General features: G+C 37.5%; 1 protein-coding gene across 2 annotated transcripts in view; it reads left to right on the top strand.

The window, feature by feature from the left end:
• LOC149227588 (uncharacterized) overlaps positions 1-25,303 on the top strand; it is a 121,111-nt gene that overhangs the window by 2,747 nt on the left and 93,061 nt on the right. The window lies entirely within an intron of this gene.

The raw sequence follows: 25,303 nt of genomic DNA, 5'->3' as shown, positions 1-25,303 counted from the left end.
TCCAGCAAACCACGTGAGCATTTGAATTTAGGAGCTTATAAAAATGAAATGGAGCTTCTTCAACTTTTATATATATATATATATAGGTGTTAAGTAATCAGTACTTAATAAGGACAGGTGTTAAGTATAGGGAGATCAATTTTTCTAATGTACAAATCTCTTTTAAAGTAAAGAATAAATATATTGTAGTTTGAAAATTTTAATTTTGTTTAGTATTTCATTTATGATTAAAGTAATATTTATGTATATGAAATAATATATGCATATTTTTATTATTTAAATTGTATTTTTGAATTTATAAATAGATTCAATTAATTGGAAATTGATTGTGTAGATTACAAAGCTTAAACTTATAATTCCAACATATATTGAAAATGACCAAAATAGAATAATATGACTACTAAAATGTTTTCCAAATTTCATATATATATATATATATATTCTGAGATGAAATGACTTTTAGGGTTTATTTTCTATTTATTTTAACCAAAATTTAATATAAAAAAATAAATAAAAATTGAATTGAAGTTATTTAATTGTAGATTTCTAGTGCCCCGAGTTTTTTACGGCAATAAATTTATTTATGCATTCAACAATGTTTTGTAAACAACAAAAAATCACAATCGTATTGAAATTGTATGGTTGGATTCTGGTGAAAAATGTCATTTTGGGCTATATAAATATAATTGAAATATATTTTATTTGTGGACCTTATGCACATTAATTTTTTTTTTATCAATGTATTGTTAAGTACATCTTACTATTACTTAACTCTACATAATTGAACTATTTTGTTTATAACCCACATTAAATTTGTGTTGTGGTTATCATCATCATTATTATTAGTATTATTATTATTATTATTATGTAAGAAATGTCATCCTTATGTATTCATGTGGAATATAGCTTATTTAAAAAAGGGAATTAAACCAGCCTAGATCCATCTAGGCGATTGGTAGATTTGGAGCTAAGATGGATCTAGGTTGGTATATTAGGAATTGGATGAATTACACATCTTTATCTAATTACTCTTATTACAAAGTAATTGGTTTTTTTTACTTTCCATTATTTCTTCTTGTCCATCATGAAAATATTTTATAATCATTAATATTGAATAAGTTTTATACATATACATGAATTTCATATTAAAATAAATTAGTTAATATGGGTATTCAAATATTTTATACAAGTTTTACATTGAAATGTTTTAATATTGAATAATTTTTATAAATATATATAAAGTTGACATTAAAATAAATTAGTTAATATGGGTTTTCAAATAGTTTATACAAGTTTTACATTGAAATGTTTTTAAGAAATATAGAACAACATATTTTTGGCAACCTAAAATATAATATCTTTTTTTAATCTCTTGTAAATTATGTTACTTCACATTGGCATAGAAATATTTTATTTATGACAGAGAGTAAAAGTAAAACAGTTTTACCACATCTCCTTCATATCGCGTAGTAATATCATACCTCTTTTTTGAGTGCAAAACTTGAAAAAAGGTTAGCACTTGAATATATATATATATATATATATATATATATATATATATATATATATATAGCTTCGGTGGGCTTAACGACTAAGAACATGTGTTTCCTCCACGCTTTCAAAACCAGAGGGGGTAGAGTATGTATGTATTCGTAGACTTAGCAGTCAACAGTACATCCGACATGCAGTGGACACAATTGAGAAAATTCAAAAACGTTTTATTACAAACAAATTCAAAATTAAAAATGCAGTTCCTTATGCTATCTTGTTAAGTGAAATAGGGGTTGCTCCTATTGAAGCAATTGCTATGATGCGAGTCATAAGGTATTTAAAAAAATGAGAAAATGAAAGAGGGCAGATGACATAAGGTTTTCTTTAATGACATATTGTGCAAAAGAAAGAAGACTTGGATACAACAAAATAACAAATGGTTTAGTAAATGGGGTATTTTCTTGGACATGTGTCCCATAAATAGTAAAGAGATAAAAGCTTTTGTTATGGATAAGTTCCACAAGTGTATTTGGGATAAGGAGCTAGGTAGAAAGAAAAACTACTATGTTGAATTGTTTAATCCCACTCATAATCATCAATAAAAGGTGTACATAGAGGCCAATATTTCTTGGAAAGCCAAAATTATTATTGCTCAGTTAAGGACTAATTCTCATCGACTTCGTCGTGAAACAGGGTGTTGGAAAGTACCGAAAGAAGTGTAGGAGGAAAGAGTATGTATTTTTTGTTCTTCTGGAAAAGTGGAAACAGAAAAGCATTCATTTTAGAATGTGAGACCTACAAAGGCAACAGGGAAAGTTATGCAAATATTCTGACAGTTAGCTCCTGGGATAATCTATTTAGCGAGGGGGTTGTCGAGAAGCTAGGAGCATTTATTGTGAGGCTTCATATGAAAAGGGTCAAATACATCAACTAGATGAAGAAGAAATCTGTCCCATAGGATATCTTTAGCCTCGTGGACATTAAAATACATTTATTTCTTTCTTTCATGCTTTCAATTAGATCTGAACAAAACTTCCTTAGTTCTCTTTTAGATTCTTTCCATTTAACAAGTTGAATGAGAGACTAATAAAAATAAAATAAAGCATCTTAATTTGAACTTCCCTTGCGCATTATTCAGATGACCACCATTATGTGTCTTTTCTCCATGAGCAAGATTAGTATGCAAATAAACTATGCTATCATTTTATTTTTCAATACTAAATTTTTGAAGGTACATATTAGAAGGTTGTCATAATACATATCCTATTTTCAAAGTTTCGCATGCAAAATATTAACTTCACCAAATTTGTTATCCCTCATTACGTTCGAATCCAGGTTGATTGTATGATGGAAAGGGAGAGGAAAAAATGAATTTCACACACAAAATAATATTCTATTCATTAAACTTTCTTACATACACAATCACTGAGATACGACTCTTGGCTCTTTTGGCCTTGTACTTTTTACAATGACCCAACCACGAGTATATAAAGCCCTAAATTACTAAATATGGAATCATAACAAACTCTAACTAGACTTGAATAAACTTTGGCTAAATTGTTCAGACAAAATCACACTAAATTAGACTTTCCAGATATAGACTGAACTCGAACGAGCTCACACTGACTCAAATTAACTCACACTCTTAATATAGACTACACTACATGCATGTGTAATTTACTATTTCAAACACTCCCCCTTAATTATAACCATATGACTCAACATAACTCAAACATGACTCAACTATGCCTGCTAGGCTTACAATAGAAATTGACTCAATCTTTACTTAAACATGCTTGCTGGTCTAAGTCTCAACTAGGCTTACAATAACTAAAAACTTTTATAATGTTGGATTTTCTTTTTCAATTCTTCCAAATTATATACCCTCGAAACCGCTTCATTTTCAACTGCACTTTCTCGTTGTAATCTCCATATCTCTTTACTTGTTGTTGCAACAATTTTTATTTGAATGATCTTGTATTTGTTTTGAGCTTGTCTTCTACAACGTCCTCTTGAACAATTATTTCACTCATGGACTGCCACCACAACTCTTCATCTTCAAATTGTCTTCTTAGCTCTACTTCTTATGCTTCATATTCGTGATCTTCTTTCTGCCATATTTCTTGATAGCAAAATTTGATCTCTTATTGACTCCATTGTTGAAAATTTGTTTTAAAGTTTTCTTCTTCGTCTTCAGAAACATCCATATATTTATTTTCACTCTCATTATCAAATATTGCTGCTTTTTTCTTGTAATATGTACACTCAAGATCATCATTAGGATTACATGTAAAATCATAACCGCTGTCCTTTTTCTCTTTCACCATTTCATTCAATTATTTTGTTCCAGTTGAAGCTTTAAGATTATTAAAAAATAATGTTATTTTGAACACCTACATATTAAAAAATAATGGTAAAAACATCTTCATTGTGCTCTATAGTGAGAGATTCCTTCTCTGTCTCTTTATCTACATCAAGACTATCTTCCACTATTGTGTCATCAGTGGATATTCTCGTCAAAATCTCTTGAATTACTTTATCCTCTTCTTGATCAACAACTACCGCTAGATCACGCACTGTTTCATGAGCAATTCCAACTGTTTCATATCTTGCTGCTACAATGGCATCTTCAACCTTTAGTTCTTCATAAAAAATGGCACTTTGGATATTTCCATGATCAGTCCCTATTTCAAAAAAATACCACAAGTTTCATTAACATATTGTTCATCCATCCTACCATGGAATATTCGAGCATGCATGTGCTCATTAACTATTTCAACTTCACCAAATACATCAGTTGCTACGGAATTCACCAATTCACATCTCACTTTGTTGTCATCATCCACATGTGTCACGTCACAATGGGATTCACCGTCATCTTCACCATCCATGTTACAGTGGAGTTCATGAGCATGTATATGCTCTTGCTCTGCTTCACACACAGAGGCTTCAACTTATCTCTCTGCAATCTTTGTTGTGACTTCTTCATCCATATGCTCAGATTCTCCAAGCTTTGTTGTCTTCCCAAAGTCTTGCTCATCTACTCTCATATTTGCAGCTAACTTCTCTATTAATTCTTTAACCGATTGTGACACATCTTGTTGCTACATGCCACTTTCCTTTTTACCAAACTCTGCTTCTAGTATCTTCCATGTTTCCTTGGAAGATGTAGATTTTGTAACCTTGCACAAAAACTTCTCGTCCAAAACCTATTTTATAAAATCAAATATTAAAGCATCACATACTTCATCATATGGGCCATTAGAACGAAACTAAATTAACTCTTTGTCTCAAAGAAACGTTTGCATTTTGTGTAACACCCTCCTCCCACATCTACCCAAGTAACTGGACAACCGGGGTAATCATGTGACCAGAAGTTACTATGATATGATTCGACCTCCTAAGTCATGTTAAAGAAGTAGAACCAACATATACAAACCATACAAACCTTCAACCTCAGTGATAAGACCCCTAGGAACCATCGCAACCATTCTGCTAACCAACCCCTGGGTCCCACTGAGATTTTAAACCACTTAACCCCTGGATGCTCCCATGATATGGGCATGACAGCATCTAGGAGGCTCTAGACGCTCTCATGACAAGGCATGCCAACGTCCAAGGACTATTTTGCTCAGTGTTGTGCAAGCGTCTCTGAGATTTGAGCCACTTTTTCAGGCCCAAAGTCCAAGTCATTGCCCAAAATTGAATGACACCTTCAAAATAGAAAGATAACAATGAAACAATGTTGCAATTACAAATACTTAAACAAGCCTTTGTCTAGACCCCTACTCTCCATGATAGAAATTTCATCAAACATATCAGAAATATGTAATCTACAGGGATAAATAACATATATAAGCATAGGGGTCTCATACTCATCTGAGAATTGCTAAGAAGAATTGATGCCTCAACACATTAGCTTCCATTTCATCCAATTGGTCATAGATACATTGTTCATTCATTTACAAGTGAAAACACGATGAGAGCCATACATATCCACTGTCATAATACATATTCATAACCAACATAATAGGGACAAAAATACCAAGGAAACAACAACCATCTAATCCACATATAACCAATACAATACTCATAAAATAACAAGGATAAATAACCTCTTATTAATGATGCAAAGGCCAACCAGTTGTGGGACTTCCATAAACCACCCGACCGTAGATATGGCTGAGCCAAAACTCTCTTCAACCAATCACCCCCGTGCCATATTCCAAGCATGAATGTGGGATCTCATAAAACACATCAATCCAAAACCATCCAAGGCTTCCAGAGGCCAACCACCTCAACCCATCAAACAATGATTCCACCTCACGGTCGGACATCACCAAAACCATCATCAAATTGGTCTCTACCCAAGCCTTCCAGGGCTCCAGAGCGTTTGTTCCAACCAAGGCTTCTAAGACTAGTAATTCAACCCACAACTTATTTCGAGCTTCCAGAGCATTTGTCCAACTAGGGCTTCCAAGACTAGTAACTCAACCCACCCAGGGCTTGCAGAGCATTTTTCCAACCAAGGTTTCTAGGACTAGTAACTCAACCCAATCTATTATAGGGCTTCCAGAGCGTTTGTCCAACCATGCATTCCAGAAACTAGTAACTCAACCCAAGCTAAGGAAACATGAGAACCAACCAGAAAAACAAATAAATAAACCCACAACACCATGGCTATCCAGCAAATGGAGAGGCTAGGCAAATCCACTATCAATCCAAGAAATCCTCCATGTTAGTGACAGATCATGACCAATAAACTACATGCATATGCCATGCATGCCAAAACTAGTGAGGAAAACATGCATGCAACTTCATGGTACCTGCAAGCAAAACCTGCTCTAGATGTTGATCCCGATGTCATCTTGCGCTTTCCTGCTCTTCCTTTTCCTTCTTGCTCCAAAATTCCAAGTATGCCACACCCTCCAAAAGTGCTCGAAGAATACTCTAAGTGTCCAAGAGTGTGAGAGAAAGAATAATGAGAGAGATCCAAAATTGGAGTGACAAAAGGTTACAAACTGATCCTCAGAAGCCTTTTTATCAATTAGACTTCTAATTTCTTCATTTTCCATTATTTTTCTTCAATTTCCTCCTCACATGTAATCTTTGACCTTTCACCTCCCTTTTCTCCTAATTTCCATAATTTTCATAGATAAATGTGTCAAAATGCCATTTTTCCTTTGCCATTGCCTTTGCCAATTTTCTTAGCCAGTAATAAACTAATGAACACCCACACTAGGATATCTTTTCCAACATTCAACTTGGAATAAGTGTCTCATCAACCGTGGTTATTATTTTTCCTTTGTTAACTTTTATTACATGGAATTTTCACCATGGTTGTTACATTTTGAGAACCCAAAAATCAATTTTACCAATAAACATAGGAGGTGGTAGTAGATCCACGTTACACCAATCAACTTCGATTTCTCTTCTATCTTCTACTAGATTTCTTGGTTCCTCGGCTACGACTTGAACCTCTCTAAGCATCGAATGATCTTTGCCTCTTATTTTCAATTATTTTTCTTAATTTACTTCAATCGTGCTTTGCAACACATGACTACTATCTTTCTTTTGTTTAATGGTTTCTTTTCTTATTGTAGGATGCCTCTCTCCATATCGCCCCCAAAGAAAATATGATTTTTAATATGCGCCCTCGTAAAGCACAATATTCACCAAATTCACATTCATAAAGGTATTTTCCAAACTTAAAACACTATCATGCTTAACAAACCCAATTTTTTTTACAGACAAACAAACCTTTACAAAGTCTTAAAATCTCTTTCCAATAAAACACCTTTTTTATATATATATATATTTTAAAACGCCACTCTTTTCCAAAACTTTCATGAACACACTGTCACATTTAGAAAACTTTCATAATCCTTTAATAAACCTTTAACTTTTCAACCTTTTAACAAACCCTTTAAAAATTATATCACCCATTTTTCAAAAATTACATGAGCCCTTTGTAAACGGCACCATTCAGGCCCTTTTAAAGTAACACTTTAATATATATAACATTTTAAGACCAACCCACTTCATTCATCCAATTAAAAAACATTAACCCATGCATAAAAGAACCCACTTGACTTATCGAAAGAACCTTTCTCGGCGCGCCTCTCCGTGTGCCATTTTTTTAATTTAATACTTTCCCATGTGGTCTTTGGACCTTTAAAAAAAAATCAAATAAAAAATTTCAAATCTTATCAAGCTAACGTGACTGTTAATTTGTTGTGTCCACGTTCCTAACACATCTTGCGATAAGGGGTTCCCGCGTTAATGAGCTAACAGTTTGGGAGTTGTAACACGACTTCTCCCACTCCTCACCAGCGTTGTAACGCGAATTTAATATTTCTTGAGTGTGTCAGTGCAACGCCACTCAAATAAAATAAAATCAATTCTCTTCTCACCCAAACTGTAGTTGGTGACCTTTGCTCTACCTCAGATCTTTAAACTCGACTTTAGCTCTAATACTAATTTGATGGAAAGGCAGAGGAGGAATAAAGGAATTTGACGCACAAAACAATTTTCTATTCATTAAACTTTATCACATACACAATCACCAAGCTATGGTTCTTGGCTCTTTTGGCCTCATACTTTTCACAATGACCCAACCACAGGTATATAAAGTCTTAACTTACTAAATATGGAATCATGACAAACTCCAACTAGACTTGACTCAATTCCTGGTAACTTGTTCAAGCAAACTCACACTAAATTAGACTTTTCCAAATATAGACTGAACTCGAACTAACTCACACTGACTGGTTAGGTGCTCAAAATTATGCTAAAAAATCAAAGTGTTATAATTTTTGTTAAACTTAACTTCGGATTGAAGAGCTCGTCATTTTGATTCCAATGGTGCAAACGACACTCAAAACCGAGCTTGTATGCAAAAGTCAGAGCAAGTCAAAGTTCATATTTGACTTGTTTATATGGCAGGATTAGATGACGCAACAGGTTCTATCAATGAATCGGGAGGCGCCAAGTGGCAGGCCACCATTGGCCCCCAAATATCGCAAATCACAGGTCGAAGATGGATCGTGTTAAAGAATCGGCCCCCAAGCAAGGAAGGAATTGTGATGCGATAAATCACAATCGCACATCAACGAAGAAAGTGCTACAAAATCAGCCCCTAGCGAGATCAGGTTTGCGATGCGATATCGCAATCGTAAATTGCAATACTGCAAAGTCTCGCATATCCGAGACCATTGGTTTTTCATCAATTGCGATATCCCGGATGCGATAAGGTTATAGGCTCTAGTTAATACTTCCGTTAGGTCCGCCACATCACTATTGTAATATTGCCCGCCACGTACTCAAAACTTAAGCCAGTCGATCCTCGCCGATTGCGATTTGCAATAAGACTTGGTCGATAGAATATGGCCCGTCGCTTCGCAAAATTTTCATCCAGTTAGCAGATTTTGGGGCTAATTTGTAGGATCACGCTGGAAATGGGGCAATTTGTGGAGCGAATAGTGGGAAAACTAGGAGAAGTCATAACTTCTTCAGTTTTCCATCAAATTGGATGCAAAAAGAGGCTAGATAGTCATTTTTGAGTATTTTTTACTCATTGGAGCAAGTTTCAGAAGCATTTGAGCATTATAAACATAGATTTTTACACTTTTGAGCATAATAGAGAGACTCAATTCATTGGAAGCTGGACCAAGGAGACGTAGCTCGGGAGGGGTGAACTCCTTTATCATGTGCTCGTTGTAATGTGTTTTTTATGATGTTATATATATATATATATATATATATGTTTATGTTGTTGTTTAGTTTCTGATTTATATTAAATTACTCATAAAATTAACATAAAAACTCTTCATTGCACTTGCAAAAACAAATTGATGAATCCTTAAGCACAATGAAAGCATTTGGTTTATAATCTGAGGAAGATCTTAGCACTGCAAACTAATATTTTAAATCAGATCAATTTGGTATCAGAGCATTAGGTTTTCTTTGTGAAAGAAGGATTTAATTGTTTACAAGTTTATGTCATGCTTACAAGGTTAAAACTCAAAAGAGGTGAAGGAAATCTAGTTGGAAGCTCTGAAGTTGGGTCAAGGAGAAGAAGAGAAAGGTTGCCACAATCTCCAACACTAGTTCAACTTCAAGTTGCAGTTAAGACTCCAGAGATCATATCTCATGAAGGAGAACCTACAAACATGACAAAAGATGAGAAGACCTTCAGAAAGACTTCCTTTGATATGACAAAGATGGTGAAGGTCCTCTATGAAGAAAGGAATAGCAGATTGCAAGGAGAAAGTTCCAAACCTCCCAACAGAGAAGGCTCTTAATGGAAAAGGAGGTAATTGGAATGGAGACAAACCTCCACCCTCTCCACCATCTTCTTCATCTTCTTCTTCGCAAGCATCTTCACACTCTTCTACTAATACAACCCTTACTCATACTCATCAGAATTCTTCAAAAGGAACTTTTAAATCACCTTTTCTAAAAATTGATGTGAAATTCGAGTTGCCTACGTATAATGGTGTAGCGAATGTAGAGAAGCTTGATAATTAGATTCGTCAGTTGGAGGTCTATTGCAGGATTCAAAACCTTCAAGTAGATGGCATAAAGATCAGTTAGCTTCCTTGACAATGGAGGGTGCAACACTTGTCTGGTGGGAATCAAAGACCCAAGAGGAGATTAAAAAACACGGCAAGATCTCAATTTATTGGAATGATTTCATTGCTGCAATTAAAAGACAATTATACCCCTTGTTATCACTCCAGGAAACTCTCCTAGGTTGTAGCTCGGAGATGCCTGGTAACATATAAATCTTCAATATCATTCTCTGAACTATTGGAATGGATTAGGGTTTGGATCAAGTCAGATGACTGTTTCAACTCTGTTTTCACTCCAGACATGCATGAACACCCTCAGCTTGACAAGGCTTTAGACCACTAATGCTCAATAGTTTATAGATTCAATGGATAGATGGAGAATACTGACTGTACCAGCAGATGCATACATAAACACATATGAATGGCTAGCTACAGAAAGTAAATGAAGCTTGCAAATCTAATTTATCAACGTAGAGATAAGATGATAGTTATCTGGCATTAGACACAGAAGAAAATTTGAATAACCTATTCAAGTGCAAGCTTAGAACAGAGGAGAAAATGGTAATTGAACATGTAACAACAAAAGAAGCTTGTATTATTGGAATGAAGATGAGACGCTGGGAGGAACAGAGTATCCACAGTCTCCAAAAGTTGAACCCTTATTCCTTCTAACTTTCAGCCATTTATAGGCTTTTTACAATGCTCTCGGGCTCTCTAGGGCTCGAGATGTCTTAATCTATCCCCTCTGGCTTTTAACTACTTGATGCCATAACTAGAGAGACATGAGCCAGAGGTCTCTTTTCCTAACAAACATAGTGACTCAATTCTGGTAATTTCGCCACGCTGTCAGGTGGCTCACTCGCACCAGTGACGTTCAATGACCATTACTGTGGGTTCGGCTACATCGTGCTGTTGTTTTTTCCCCTTTTGGCCAAGTATTTTGTTATTTCAGTTCAACTTTCCAATTGTCACAAACACTGACAGAACCAACAACTTTCCTCATAGGGTGACTGATGGGAAGCGGGGTACGGAGGCATATGGGCCATTGGATGGGATGGATCGATGGTCAGGACATTGGTCGGGCAGCGGAGGATGAACTGTGGCGATCGTGAACGAGGGTCGTTGGATCGAGAGGAATGGACGGAGGAGATCGATTTCCGGAGGCCTGAAATCGTGGCGGGAGCGGAATAAATCTGAACCATCAGATTTTGGATGGGTAGATCGAACAGTTATCGAGCGAAGGAGGCGCTCGAAAGATAACACCTGGGAGCGGTTTTACCCAAGCGGAAATGGTTTCTATCAGGCGGTAAGCGGTAAAGGTCGGAGCCCGCCCAATTCCATTCATCAAGCGCCACGTAGTAGTGGAGGAGAGAGAGGAAATCGCTTTTATCGGGTGGGTAACCCTCTCGCTTGTTGCCCGTGCGATATATGCGATAGCCGTTAGATCTAGTGGGAATGATCTAACGACGATGATTGATCAGGCATATCGTGTCGGTAGGGTGAAGTGCGGACCGTCAGATTGGTGGGAAGATCGACGGCGAGGGGACACGGAGGTACGAGATGTCCTCGAGAAATGTGCAAAGGGCACATATGGGCAGAGATGTAAGGTTTTCAGGGCAAAAATGGGTTAATTCACGTAGGGCCAAGGCAAAAGTGGGTTTTGTTATGATGTGAGGGTTAGGTTAGGACATGAGTGAACGAGAATGGGAGTGGATGAGTGAGAAAAATGGGGTGATGGGCCGTGTGGGAACCTCTCCACGACAGCAAAATAGACCATTTCCTTCCTTTAGCCTTCAAAATAGCAGCGCTGCACCTCAGGGCTAACACTGGCTCCTTCTGGGGATGAAAGCCTCTTTGTGAGGTTTCAAGAACTGCAGACTACTGCCTTTCCAGTAACAACCAAAACAAACTTATCTCCTAGTGTTCCATTGGGCATAGAGTTTATTTGCATAAAAATAAAAACTGAAAAACCTATTACAATATTAAGGCCTTAAAGCCTCATATGAAGTAAAGTTTCAAAAAACGCCCATTGACTGGGCCATCAAAAACACCTTCCCCCTCTAAATTGTGTAGAATGAAAGTGTTGTTCATTTGAACTAGAGCAATGACAAACGGTCATGTCCATAAGGCATCAAAGTTTCCATGGTTGCCCTTCTTTTCCTTTAATGCATCCCACTTGAGAACCCAGTCACCAATCTGAAAACCGTCCATTTTCGCTTTCCTATCAAAGGCTTCTTTGATATTCTTCTAATGAATTCTTGACTTCTCAACCAGTTGTTCTTTGATTTGCTATAATTCATTCTCTTCGTCCTGTTCTTCTTGCAAGAACTTGGCCATAGGGAGAATCAGTTGGATAGGAAAAGCAACATTAGCGCCATAAACCAGCTTAAATGGAGAATTTCCTATGGACTTCTTGTTGGCAACCTTGTCAACCCACGGTGCAAACTTCAACTTGCAATCCTAGCTCTTTTTGTTGTCCTCCAACAGTTTTTTTATTATCCTTACAAGACTCTTGTTAGATGATTCTGCCAGGCCATTGCCTTGAGGATAATATGAGGTAGAATGCACTAATTGAATGCCCATGGATTCACACATGTCCACCAATTCTTGTGCCCTGAAAGCTGCTGCATTATCAGTGATTAGTTTGGTTGGGCAACCAAATCTAGTGAAAATATTCTCATTCAAGAATTTCATGACAACCTGATGATTAGCATTCTTAGTGGGTATAGCCTCAATCCATTTGGTGAAATAATCGGTGGCTACCAAGATCCATTTGTGCTGGCCACTGGAATGTGGATTGATCTCACCTATAAAATCCAAGCCCCACTGCTAGAAGGGACCATTGGCGTGTACTGGCTTCAAGGGCAGAGATTTTAGCTGTTGTCTTCCTGCAAACCTCTGACATTTGTCACAAGACCTCACAAAAGAAAACACATCAGAGAACAGAGTAGGCCAATAATACCCAGTTCTCAGGATCTTGTGGGCTGTGGTTTTCCAATAATGATGCCCTCCAAAGATGCTAGAATGGAACTGGTGCATGACTTCCACAAATTGTCCATTGTCTAGACATATCAAGAGGATCCCTGATGGGTCTATCCAATAAAGCAGGTTTTTATTAATGCAAAATTTCACTGACCTGTGCTTAATGGCCTGGGCTTGACTTGAGCTATGCCCTGGAGGGACTTCTAGCTTCTGTAAAAAATGAACTATATTGGAACACCATTCACAAGTGGCTAGATTTTCAGCCAAAGACTGATTCTGCTCTTGCTCTTCTACTGCTTCCTCTGTCTGCTCACCACCTAAATTTGAATCCATGCAATTTATGTCTAGCAAACTGCAATTTTCCTCAGCCATAAGCTTAGTAAAGCCCTGGCCTTTGACAAGCTTGGTGGGCTTCACCTCTATGTTGAACTCTATGAGTTTTGCAATCCATTTAGCTCTCTTTCAATCAATATCTGGTTGCGTTAGGACATCTTTTATTGAGGCTGAAGGTACATACGCAACCACTTTGGAATGTAGAATATAAATTCTGAATGCCTTAAAGATTTTATGAGAGCATAAGCTTGCTTTTCAATAAGGTCATACCTTAGTTCAACATCCCTCAGAGTTTTGCTGAAAAAGGCCACAGAGTGCTCTACACCTTCATCATTTTTCTGCAATAGAACTGCTACAAGTGTATCATAAGAGGCAAAAGAGAAGATATAAAACTCCTTGCTGTAATCTGGACTGATTAGAGTGGGTGCTTCTATGATGGCTTGTTTGATAGCTTCAAAAGAGCTTCTTGCAGCATCTGTCCATTTTATTTCTGATCCCTTCTTCAGCATGGAAGTGATGTGCTTCACTAGCTCTGCAAAGTTTGCAATGAACCTCCTTACAAAGTTAATCTTACCCAGGAAAGATTGAATGTCCCTTTTTGACCTTGGGATGGACAATGTCTGAATTGCTTGAACTCTTGCTGGATCGATCTTCACACCTTCAACGGAAACAATATGTCCCAGAAGTTTGCCTTCTTCTAGAGAAAACTGTGACTTCTTCGGGTTCACAGAAATCCCAAACTGTCTGCACTTTAGGAACACCTTCTTCAAATGCTGCAAATGGTCCTTGTGACTACTGGAAAACACTGTTATGTCATCAAGGTAAATAAGGACAAACTTGTCCTTCTCTCCCACAAAAGTTATGTCCATGGCCCTCTAAAAAGTGGCCCCAGCATTCATCAGTCCAAAAGGCATCTTGGAGTACATGAAAGTGCCCCAAGGAGTAGTGAAGGCGGTCTTTTCTTGATCTTCTGGATGTACAACAATCTGATTGTAACTTGAAAATCCATCTAAGAAAGACATGACTCTAGCCCCTGAAACTTTTTGCAGCAAGTGTTCCATTTTAGGTAGGGGGCAGTTGTCTTTTCTAGAGCATTTGTTCAGATTCCCGAAGTCAACACAAAGCCTGATTTCTCCATTCTTCTTTCTTACTACCACAAGGTTAGCTATCCACTTCGAATACCATAGGGGAACTATGATCTTGGCATCCAACAATTTCTTAATTTCCTTTTCAATCAAAGGCAGTAAGAGAGGGCTGATAGGTCTTAACTTCTGCTTAAGAGGGATGGTGTTCTTCTCCAGTGGAATCTTATGTTGAATGATGTTTGTGTCATAGGTCTTAAGATCACTGTACTCCCAGGCAAAAATATCAGCAAATTGTTTCATCAGGGTGCAATACTCAGAACTTTGGGCAGAAGACAAGTGAGTGGACATATTTATGTACTTTGGATGGGTTGGACTCCCTACATTATGTTTATGAACAACATACTCATTTTATTTTTTGGCGGGCTTATAAGGTACATCATTATGATCAAACAACTTCTCTAGGGGCACCAATCCTTTGGGTATATGGTTACTAGGTAGCTGAACAATTTTGTCCTGACCAATCTCGTATTTTAGCTTGGACTGGTTGCATTCTTCAATGGTTTTGTTTCCTTGGTCGATGTGCATTTCAGAAAATTCATCAACGACTTGTAAAAACCTATTAATTTCATCATCATCTTCAAAAACTTTCCAGTATTTGACATTGTCAGGCAGAGATGGTCTATATTTCACCTGAACTTCATAAGTCAATTTAGGAGGCAAAGGAGGGATAAACGTGCTAGCAGACACAACAAGGGAATCAACAAGTTGGTTCTTCATTCTAGGGATGTAAGGGACATATTTATGTACTTTGGATGGGTTGGACTCCCTACATTATGTTTATGAACAACATACTCATTTTCTTTTTTGGCAGGCTTATAAGGTACATCATTATGATCAAACAACTTCTCTAGGGGCACCAATCCTTTGGTTATATGGTTACTAGGTAGCTGAACAATGTTTTCCTGACCAATCTCATATTTTAGCTTGGACTGGTTTCATTCTTCAATGGTTTTGTTTCCTTGGTCGATGTGCATTTCAGAAAATTCATCAACGACTTGTAAAAACCTATTAATTTCATCATCATCTTCAAAAACTTTCCAGTATTTGACATTGTTAGGAAGAGATGGTCTATATTTCACTTGAACTTCATAAGTCAATTTAGGAGGCAACGGAGGGATAAATGTGCTAGCAGACACAACAAGGGAATCAACAAGTTGGTTCTTCATTCTAGGGATGTAAGAAATGCTGAAACTATTAAAAGAACCCTTGAGCTTCCATACCTCATCTTTGTATGCTTTTAGCCTTGGATGCTTTGCTTGGAAAGTTTTGTTCACCTGCTGAATGATAAGGTCTGCATCTCCAAACACTTTCAGTCCTTTGATGCCCATTTCTTTAGCAGCGTTTAAGCCCAATATCAAAGCTTCGTACTCTGCTATGTTATTTGTGACCTGAAAAGTTAACTTGAAAGATAAATGAATGCATTCTCATGTGGGAGACACAAGAACTACACCTGTCCCTACAGCTTCCTTGGAGCAAGCTCCATCAAAGAACATGTCCCAAATTTGTGGGCCTTCTTCCTCTGTGATCTGGAAAACTGGTTTTCTAAGCTGCATGGAGGCCAGCTGAGATTCTTTTATCTAAAGACTACAGGCTTCAAAATCAGTGTCGACAACATAAATGGGATGATTAGTGGGATTCTTTTCATCACTGATGATATAAGCCAACTGAGCTTCTCTGTATAATCTCCTACTCTCACCTCCAAAAACTGGGACAGTAGCATAGGATAGATCATTTTGCAATCTTCCACCTAATCTCTTGATCCAACCTCTGGAAAGCAACATGCCAAATTTGGGGGGTACACCTGCTACCACAATATCCATCATCATGCTCTTCATGGGCAGCTAAAACAAGGTGATGGCTAGGTCTTTGATTAATCCCAAACATTTCACTTTTCTAGAGTCAAAAGAAAATAGGTCATGATAAGGCTTGGTAATGTAAAGACCCAACTCATCCATGATAGCCTTGGGCATTAGATAATGGCTGGCTCCTGTGTCCAGAAGGCAATTGTGAAGGATTTTGTCATGAATAATCAAAGAGACATAGAATGATGGGGAGATGTCATCATAATTTTCAATCATTGGGCTGAGAACAACAACTGGTTTGTCATCTTGTAGATTTACATAGTCAGTGGAGGCTTGGATGGCTTTAGGCTCAAGGGATTCGAGGATAGATCTTTTGAAGGACTCATTCTTCGCTAGTTTAATCAAAGGTATAGGTATTCTTAGCTTCTGAATTTATGATTTAAAACTAAAAGGAGAAGGAGACTTGTCAAGGCCTCTTACCTCGTGAGTTGGAGCTTTGAGGATGATGGGATCAACTGCCGGTCGTTTCTGCTTATTAGCTAGCTGTATTGTAGGGGTAGTAGCTTTCTTAACAGGAGTTTCCTTGATATTATTCAACTTCGACCTTAGATCATATCTATGTTGATCACGAGTTTGTAGAACAGCTCCACCATCCCACTCTTGTCTGATCTGGTCATTGAACAATGACTTTTCATAGGCAGCTAAGGTCAAAAAGGAGGCACTGCCTTTGTCTTCCATACAATGGATCTCATCATCTTCATCAAACTGCTCCTCTTCCATGACTACATTCTGAAAAGGGGTCTTCACCCTTTGATCTTCATTGGCATCTTTGCTTCTTTGCAGAATCTGCAACTGCTCATTAGCTCTTCTATATGGATTTAGATTTCTAGGAGCAAAGGTATTAGGAACGCTTCCTCTTCGAGGGTGCAGCTCAACCTTTAATTTGGAGATTTCAGAGGCTAATGACTCTATCATCTTGGTCATTTTATCTATCTTGGGATTTGAAGATGATGAAGATTCGCCCCTTTGTCTCCTTCTATCAACATTCCCCTTGAGCTTCTCTGCAACCATGATGTTTGATTCTACTTCCAAGGTTGCATCCTGCATATCAGCCAAGGTAGCACATTGTCTCTCCCTCAATAGTAGACAGAAGTCAGAATCAAAGGCACTGGCATAGGTGAGTTTAGCAGAGGTAGTGGTGGGTTTTACTTTAGCTGGTATTTTGCTATACATGCGATTAAACCTCTTATTAAAATCAGACAACAACTCACCATTTTCCCTCTTTAAGTTCCCAAACTCAGTGTGGTAGTAGAGTAGGTCCTTCTTATCCCCTCAATGCTTTAGGAATACATCATCTAAAGCCTCAATATTTGCTGTAGACCTTGGGGTCAGTTCTCTGAACCATTTTCTAGCCTCTCCATCTAGACTTTGGACAAAGACTCTCATCCATACATCATCTTCACTAATGGCCAGGTTATCAGCATAGCTATAGAATGATTCAAGATGCTCCTCAGCTGTAACAAATTCAGTCTCGGTGAACTTAGGCATATACTTCTGATATTCTCCAGTAGGCATGGCATTCAAAGGAGTGGGCAGTACTAGAGGTCCATACCTAGCAACTATGATTCTTTCCATTTTGGTAGGTGCTGCCATAGCTGTGATTGATAGAAGGGTACTGGAGGTCTGAATGACAGAGGGTTGAGGAGTGACTGATAGGACTAAAGGAGTATGATGGATAGGAGGAGAGGTTTCCTTTGGGCTTACAACCAAAGAAGAACCTAAAGAATAAGGAGCTCTATGAATCTCTGAGATTTTTTCTTCACTGCTAGTATTAGATGCTATACTCTCAACATGGATTTGTTCTATTACAGGATTTTCTTGAAGAGATATAGAATATTGTTTAGAGCTACCTGAACCTGATGCTCCTTTCTGTAACGCCTTTCTTTCTTTGATGATCTTTTCAGGGTCAGGTATTGGGTCAGCTTGTGGCTTCTAAGGATTTCTCCAAGTATGCCTCCCAAACTGAGCCAGAACTATGGAGTGAAGTCGCCAAGAGGTTCGTCCTCTAGTAGAGTCGCCAGATAGATGATTACAACCCAAATAGTGTCCAGACTTTGTCTATCATCAAAACTAGATCTGTGTTGTCCCCCAGGGAAGCTGAGCTTCAGTCTTCGATCCCCGGCAATGGCGCCAATTATGTTATCACTCCAGGAAACTCTCCTAGGTTGTAGCTAGGAGATGCCTGGTAACATATAAATCTTCAATCTTGTTCTCTAAACTATTGGAACGGATTGGGGTTTGGATCAAGTCAGATGATTGTTTCAACTCTGCTTTCACTCCAGACATGCATGAACACCCTCAGCTTGACAAGGCTTTAGACCATTAATGCTCAATAGTTTATAGATTCAATGGATATATGGAGAACACTGATTGTACCAACAGATGCATACATAAAAACATATGAATGGCTAGCTACAGAAAGTAAATGAAGCTTGAAAATCTAATTTATCAATGCAGAGATAAGATGACAGTTATCTGGCATTAGACACAGAAGAAAACCTGAATAACCTATTCAAGTGCAAGCTTAGAACAGAGGAGAAAATGGTAATTGAACATGTAACAACAAAAGAAGATTGTATTATTGGAATGAAGATGAGATGCTAGGAGGAACAAAGTATCCACAGTCTCCAAAAGTTGAACTCTTATTCCTTCTAACTTTCGGCCATTTATAGGCTTTTTACAATGCTCTCGGGCTCTCTAGGGCTCGAGATGTCTTAATCTATCCCCTCTGGCTTCTAATTACTTGATGCCATAACTAGAAAGACATGAGCCAGAGGTCTCTTTTCCTAACAAACACAGTGACCCAATTCTGGTAATTTCGCCGAGCTGTCAGGTGGCTCGCTCGCGCCAGCGACGTTCCATGACCATTTTCTGTTGGTTCGGCTTCATCGTGCTGTTGTCTTTTCCCCTTTCGGCCAAGTATTCCGTTATTTCAGTTCAACTGTCTGACTGTCACAAACACTAACAGAACCAACAACTTTCCTCATAGGGTGACCAAGGATAATTTTAGGGGCGAATGTTCGCCCTTTGGCGAAATTAGGGGGTTTTAAATTTTTAGTGGGAGAATATTTTGTATCATATTGCATTTTTACAAATCACCTCAAATAGCCCACCTTATTTTAAGGGAGAGGGTAAAAAAGGTAAATTTAGCCCTTGAAATTAGGACTTACAACCTTCCATTCGCCCATTTTCAAGAATAGGTTTTATTTAAGTGAATCCATTCGCCCATTTTCAAGAATAGGTTTTATTTAAGTGAATCCTATGGGCCAAATACCATATTTATAAAAGAGGTATGGTAAATTAATAAAAATATAAATAAATGAGAGGTATGGTAAATAAATAAAACATTTTTTATATTTACTCCATAAGTCACCTTATATACATGTAAGGGTGTAAACAAATAAAAATATAAGTAAAGTGGAGGTATGGTAAATAAATAAAACGTCTTTTTATACTTACTCAAAAGGTATGGTAAAAAAATAAAAATAAAAATAAACTAGACGTATCGTAAATAAATAAAACCTCTTTTTATATTTAGTCCATAACCCTCATTCTATTTATGAAGGCTCAAGAAAGAGGTTTTATTTAAGTGAATCCTATGGGCCAAATGGCATATTTGTAAAAGAGGTATGGTAAATTAATAAAAATATAAATAAACGAGAGTTATGGTAAACAAATAAAACATTTTTTTTATATTTACTCCATAAGTCACCTTATATTTACGAACACTCAAAAAATTGGTTATATTTAGGTGAAACCTATGGCCAAAATACTATGGGACAAATACCATGGACTAGATTGTTATTAATACCATGCAAAAAACCATTATTAACCCTAATATTGGAATTAATAAAAATAAAAATGGCACATGGTATTGACCCATGGTATTCACCAAAATGGCACATGGTATTGACCCATGGTATTCACCTGGAATGTAGCCTATTTAAATGGGGGAATTAAACCAGCATGTAGCCTATGTTAAGATTCACTAGGACTTTACAAAGTTTTATTATTTAGTGAAAGAGTCGACAAGATCTTACACGATTTTATAATTGATTAAAATATTCTAATAAAAATAAAAATGGCGCATGGTATTGACCCATGGTATTCACCAAAATGGCACATGGTATTGACCCATGGTATTCACCAAAATGGCACATGGTCTTGACCCATGGTATTCGCCTGGAATGTAGCCTATTTAAATGGGGGAATTAAACCAACATGTAGTGAAAGACTCGCCAAGATCTTACAAGATTTTATAATTGAGTAAAATATTCGCCATGCCTGGTGAGAGATTCGCCAAAAAATTATATATACATATTATATTATTGATAAAATCGCCTTCCATTTTTCCTAAATACCATGGAGATTCGCCCATTTATTATATTTATAAATTTAGGGGGGGTTCTTAAAGTTTTCCCTGAGGGTGACTGATGGGAAGCGGGGTACAGAGGCATATGGACCGTTGGATGGGATGGATTGACGATCAGGATGTTGGTCGGGTGGCGGAGGACGAACTGTGGCGATTGTGAATGAGGGTTGTTGGATCAGTTGGAATGGACGGAGGAGATCGATCGTCGAAGGCCTGAATTCATGGTGGGAGCGGAATAAATCTGTACCGTCAAATCTTGGATGGGTAGATCAAACGTCTATTGGGCAAAGGAGGCACTCAAAAGATAACGCTCGGGAGCGGTTCTACCCAAGCAGAAATGGTTTCTACTAGGCAGTCATCGGGCGATAAGCGGTAAAGTTCGGAGCCCGCCCGATTCCATTCATTGGGCGCCACGTAACAACGGAGGAGAGAGAGGAAACTACTTTTATCGGGCGGGTAACCCTCTCGCTTGTTGCCCGTGTGATATGCGCGATAATCGTTAGATCTGGCGGGAATGGTCTAACAACGATGATTGATCGGGCATATTGCGTCGGTTGGGTGAAGTGCGGACCGTTAGATTGGTGGGAAGATCGACGGTGGGGGGACACGGAGGTACGGGATGTCCTCGAGAAATGTGCAAAGGGCGCATATGAGCGAAGATGTAAGGTTGTCGGGTCAAAAATGGGTTAATTCACGTAGGGCCAAGGAAAAAGTGGGTTTTTTTATGATGTGAGGGTTGGGTTAGGACATGAGTGAACAAGAATGGGAGTGGATGAGTGAGAAAAATGGGGTGATGGGCTGTGTGGGAACCTCTCCACGATAGCAAAACAGACCATTTCCTTCCTTTAGCCTTCAAAATAGCAGTGCTGCACCTCAAGGCTAACACCCCCCATCGTATATGCAGAAAGCCATCATGAATTGGCAGAACTTTAGACATATTAAAGGTCAAAATGTGCAAGATTACACCCAAGAATTCAAAAAAAAGGTCTCTGATGTTAGGTGTAGATTTGCAGTCACAGGACACTTTGTTGAAGTACATAGGGAGTTTACATAGTTACCTTAGGCATACTATCTTAATGTTTAATCCCAATAATCTAGATGATGTGTGTGTGCAAGCCACTCATCTTGAGGGAAGAGGGGAAAACACCCTAGAAGAAAGTAGTAAAAATCCATTTAAGGGTAAGGGAAAAGAAAAGGATTTCAAAGGGAAGGCAAAGAAAAATGCATCTATCAAAAAAGAAGGAGAGAAAATTACATGCAAGCATTGTTCCAGAGAGGGTCACGATGAAGCTCACTATTGGAAGCTTCATCCCGAAATGAAACCAAAAAGAAACAACAATAAAGAAAATAGAAGACAAATGCAACCACTCAACATGATTTGGGATTCGATTCAAGAGATGAAACTAAAATCACATCCATGGGGTTAAAATGAAAAGAATCCAGTGTTAGCACTAGTTCTTCAGACTCGCAAAATGAAACTCCAAATGAAAAGAGGAGATAGAATTGTTTCACATAAGGGTGATATAAAAAAATAACAAGATCGATACGTTGTTTGATAGCAGCTCTCAAGCCAATCCTATCTCTGAAAACATTGTCAAGAGTTTAAATCTAGGCACTGTCCCACATCATAAATTGTATTCACTTGTATGGGTGCATGACAATGCGCAATTGCAGGTTACTAGAAAGTGTAAACTAAGATTCGCTATTACCACAAATTTCATAGATAAAGTGGAGCTTGATGTCGTGCCGTTAGATATTTGTGGCACGGTTTTGGGCAACCCGTACATTTATGACAAAAAAACTATCTTCCATCGACATGAAAATAAATATCATTTATTCAAAAATGGAGTAGAATATATTGTGAGAGCTCGTAGCAAGAAATCAAATCTTTCAGTTGTTAATACAGGGCAGATGAAAACACTGGTGAATTCGAGAAAGAATTTCATGCTTCTCATGATCAAACCCAAAAATGATGTTGATAATGAAGATTTTAAAGGTTGTGATTCGAATTTGAAATCTAAATTGGTTGATGTAGTTAACCAATATCATGAAATATTTCAGGGACCAAAAGGATTACCTCCTAAGAGAGGAATCCAACATGAGATATAGTTGCAGCAGGATTGTCCTCTTCCTAACATAGGCATGTACAGGATGTCAGTGATGGAAAGCGCAGAAATTAAGATGAAAATCCAAGAGTTGTTGAATAAAGGGATCATCAGACCATCTTCCTCGCCTTGTGGTTCACCTATTGTCTTGGTGCCAAAGAAGGATGGAACATGGTGCATGTGTGTGGATTTTCGCACATTAAACAAAATTACGGTAAAGAATTGTTACCCACTTCCTCGAATAGATGATTTACTAGATCAATTGAAAGATGAAAAGCATTTTGCTAAGTTGTACTTAAGAAGTGTCTACCATCAAATTAGAATAGCCGAAGGAGACATTTGGAAGACAACATTCAAAACAAAACAGGGTTTGTTTGAATGGCTAGTTATGTTGTTTGGTTTATGTAATGCTCCTGCTACATTCATGCGTGTGATGAATGATGTGTTGATGCCATTTCTTGATGAATTTCCATAGTCTATTTAGATGAAATCTTAATTTTTAGTTAATCCCGTGCTGAACATGTCATGCATGTAAGAAAAGTACTTGATGTCTTTAAAAAAGAACAATTGTATCTGAAGATTTCAAGGTGCGAGTTTGGAAAGACTTCTTTAGTTTACTTGGGTCATATTGTTGGAGGAGGTGAGTTGAAAATAGATCCCTCCAAGTTTGATGTCATTTTGAATTGGCCAAGGCCCAAGACAGTTATAGAGGTAAGAAGTTTCCTGGGAGCAGCCCAATATTGGAGGAAATTCATTGTTAATTTTTCTCTTATAGTAGCCCCTTTGCATGCGTTGACAAGTGTGAAAAGGTTTTTCAGTGAGGAGACAAACAACAAAAGGAATTTGATGCACTGAAGGAAAAGATCAATAAAACCCCTGTACTCTCACTTCCAGACTTGAGACAATCATTTGAGATTCAGACAGATGCTAGTGACTACACTATAGTTTCAATCCTCATGCAACATGGTAAGCCTATATGTTTTCATTCGGAAATTTTTAATGGTGCAGCGATTAACTATCCTACATATGACAAGGAATTGTATGCATTGGTCCAAAGTGTGAAAAAATGGAAACATTACCTAATGGGTAAGGAAACAGTCATTCACACTGATCATCAGCCATTGCAATACTTGCAATCTCAATCAAAGTTGCAGCAATCAAGGCACTTCCGATCAATGGTTTTTCTTCAACAATTCCACTTGGTAATCAGGTATAAGAAAAGTATCTACAATAAAGTTGTTGATATGCTTTCTAGGTCGATTGTTAGTGCAGCTTCTTTACTCAAGCATAATTATGTTTTACATGAAAGTTATATTGAGAAATATGCATTAGATAATGACTTTCAAGATGTTTATGCCAGCTTGAGTCAAGGTAAACAAGTAGAGGAATTGGATTATCGTTTTCATGATAACTTCTTGTACCATTTTGGAAAGCTTTGTATTCCGCAAGGAGAAAGAGTTAGCATCATAAGAGAGGCACATACTTAAATTATTGCTGGTCATTTTGGTGTAAGTAAGACAGTGGCACATCTACAGAGGTATTTCTATTGGCTTCATATGCTTGAAAGTGTGTCTCATTTTATTAAGGGATGTTCATTATGTGCAATCAGTGAGCCTAGTAATAGGAAGTTAGGATTGTACACACCACCAATTCTGGTTCCTTCACGACCATGGGAGAGTGTTTCTATGGATTTTGTAGGAGGTCTTACATTATCCAAAGGAGGTAATGATTATTTGTATGTAGTTGTGGATAGGTTCAAAAAAATGTGTATTTTGGTGCCATATAAAAAATAAGTTACAACTGAATAAACTTCTCAGTTATTCTTTCATAATGTTTGGGTGCATTTTGGACTGCCCACTTCCATTGTTAGTGATCGAGATTCTCACTTTGTGGGGAATTTTTGGTCAAACTTGTGGGGATTCATGGACACCAAACTGAAAAAGAGTACAATCTTTCATCCACAAACAGATGGTCAGACAAAATTAGGGAACATAACAGTGATACATCTTCTGTGTGGGTAATGCAGCGAGCATTCTAAGTTGTGGGATGAATAGTTGCACTATATTCAGCATGCTAACAACTGAGTCAAACACTCTTCCACTCAAACTTCTCCATTTGAGGCATGAATGGGATACTTGACTAAATCTCCTTTGGATTTTATTTTTGGTAAATATGTTGCTATTGAAGGTCATAGCGACATAGATAAAGCAAGAAAGTTCATTGACTAGATATAATTAATATACCAAAAGGTTCAAGAACAGCTTGAGAAAATCCAATGCAAGTACAAAGAAAGGCATGACAAGCATCGTCAAGATCACAAGTTCCAACTTGGAGATGAAGTTTGGCTTCACATTAACAAAGAGAGGCTCCAAGGAGAAGTTGAAATGCTTAAACTAATTAGATATGGTACATTCAGAATTTTGGAAAAGATTGGTAATAA

This window comes from Pinus tabuliformis, chromosome J, assembly GCF_031772625.1.
Source record: "Pinus tabuliformis cultivar Carrire ecotype Pingquan chromosome J, CPIR1, whole genome shotgun sequence".
Lineage (NCBI taxonomy): Eukaryota > Viridiplantae > Streptophyta > Pinopsida > Pinales > Pinaceae > Pinus > Pinus tabuliformis.
Note: the sequence above shows the minus strand (reverse complement) of the source record. Positions and strands in the feature narration are given on the sequence as shown.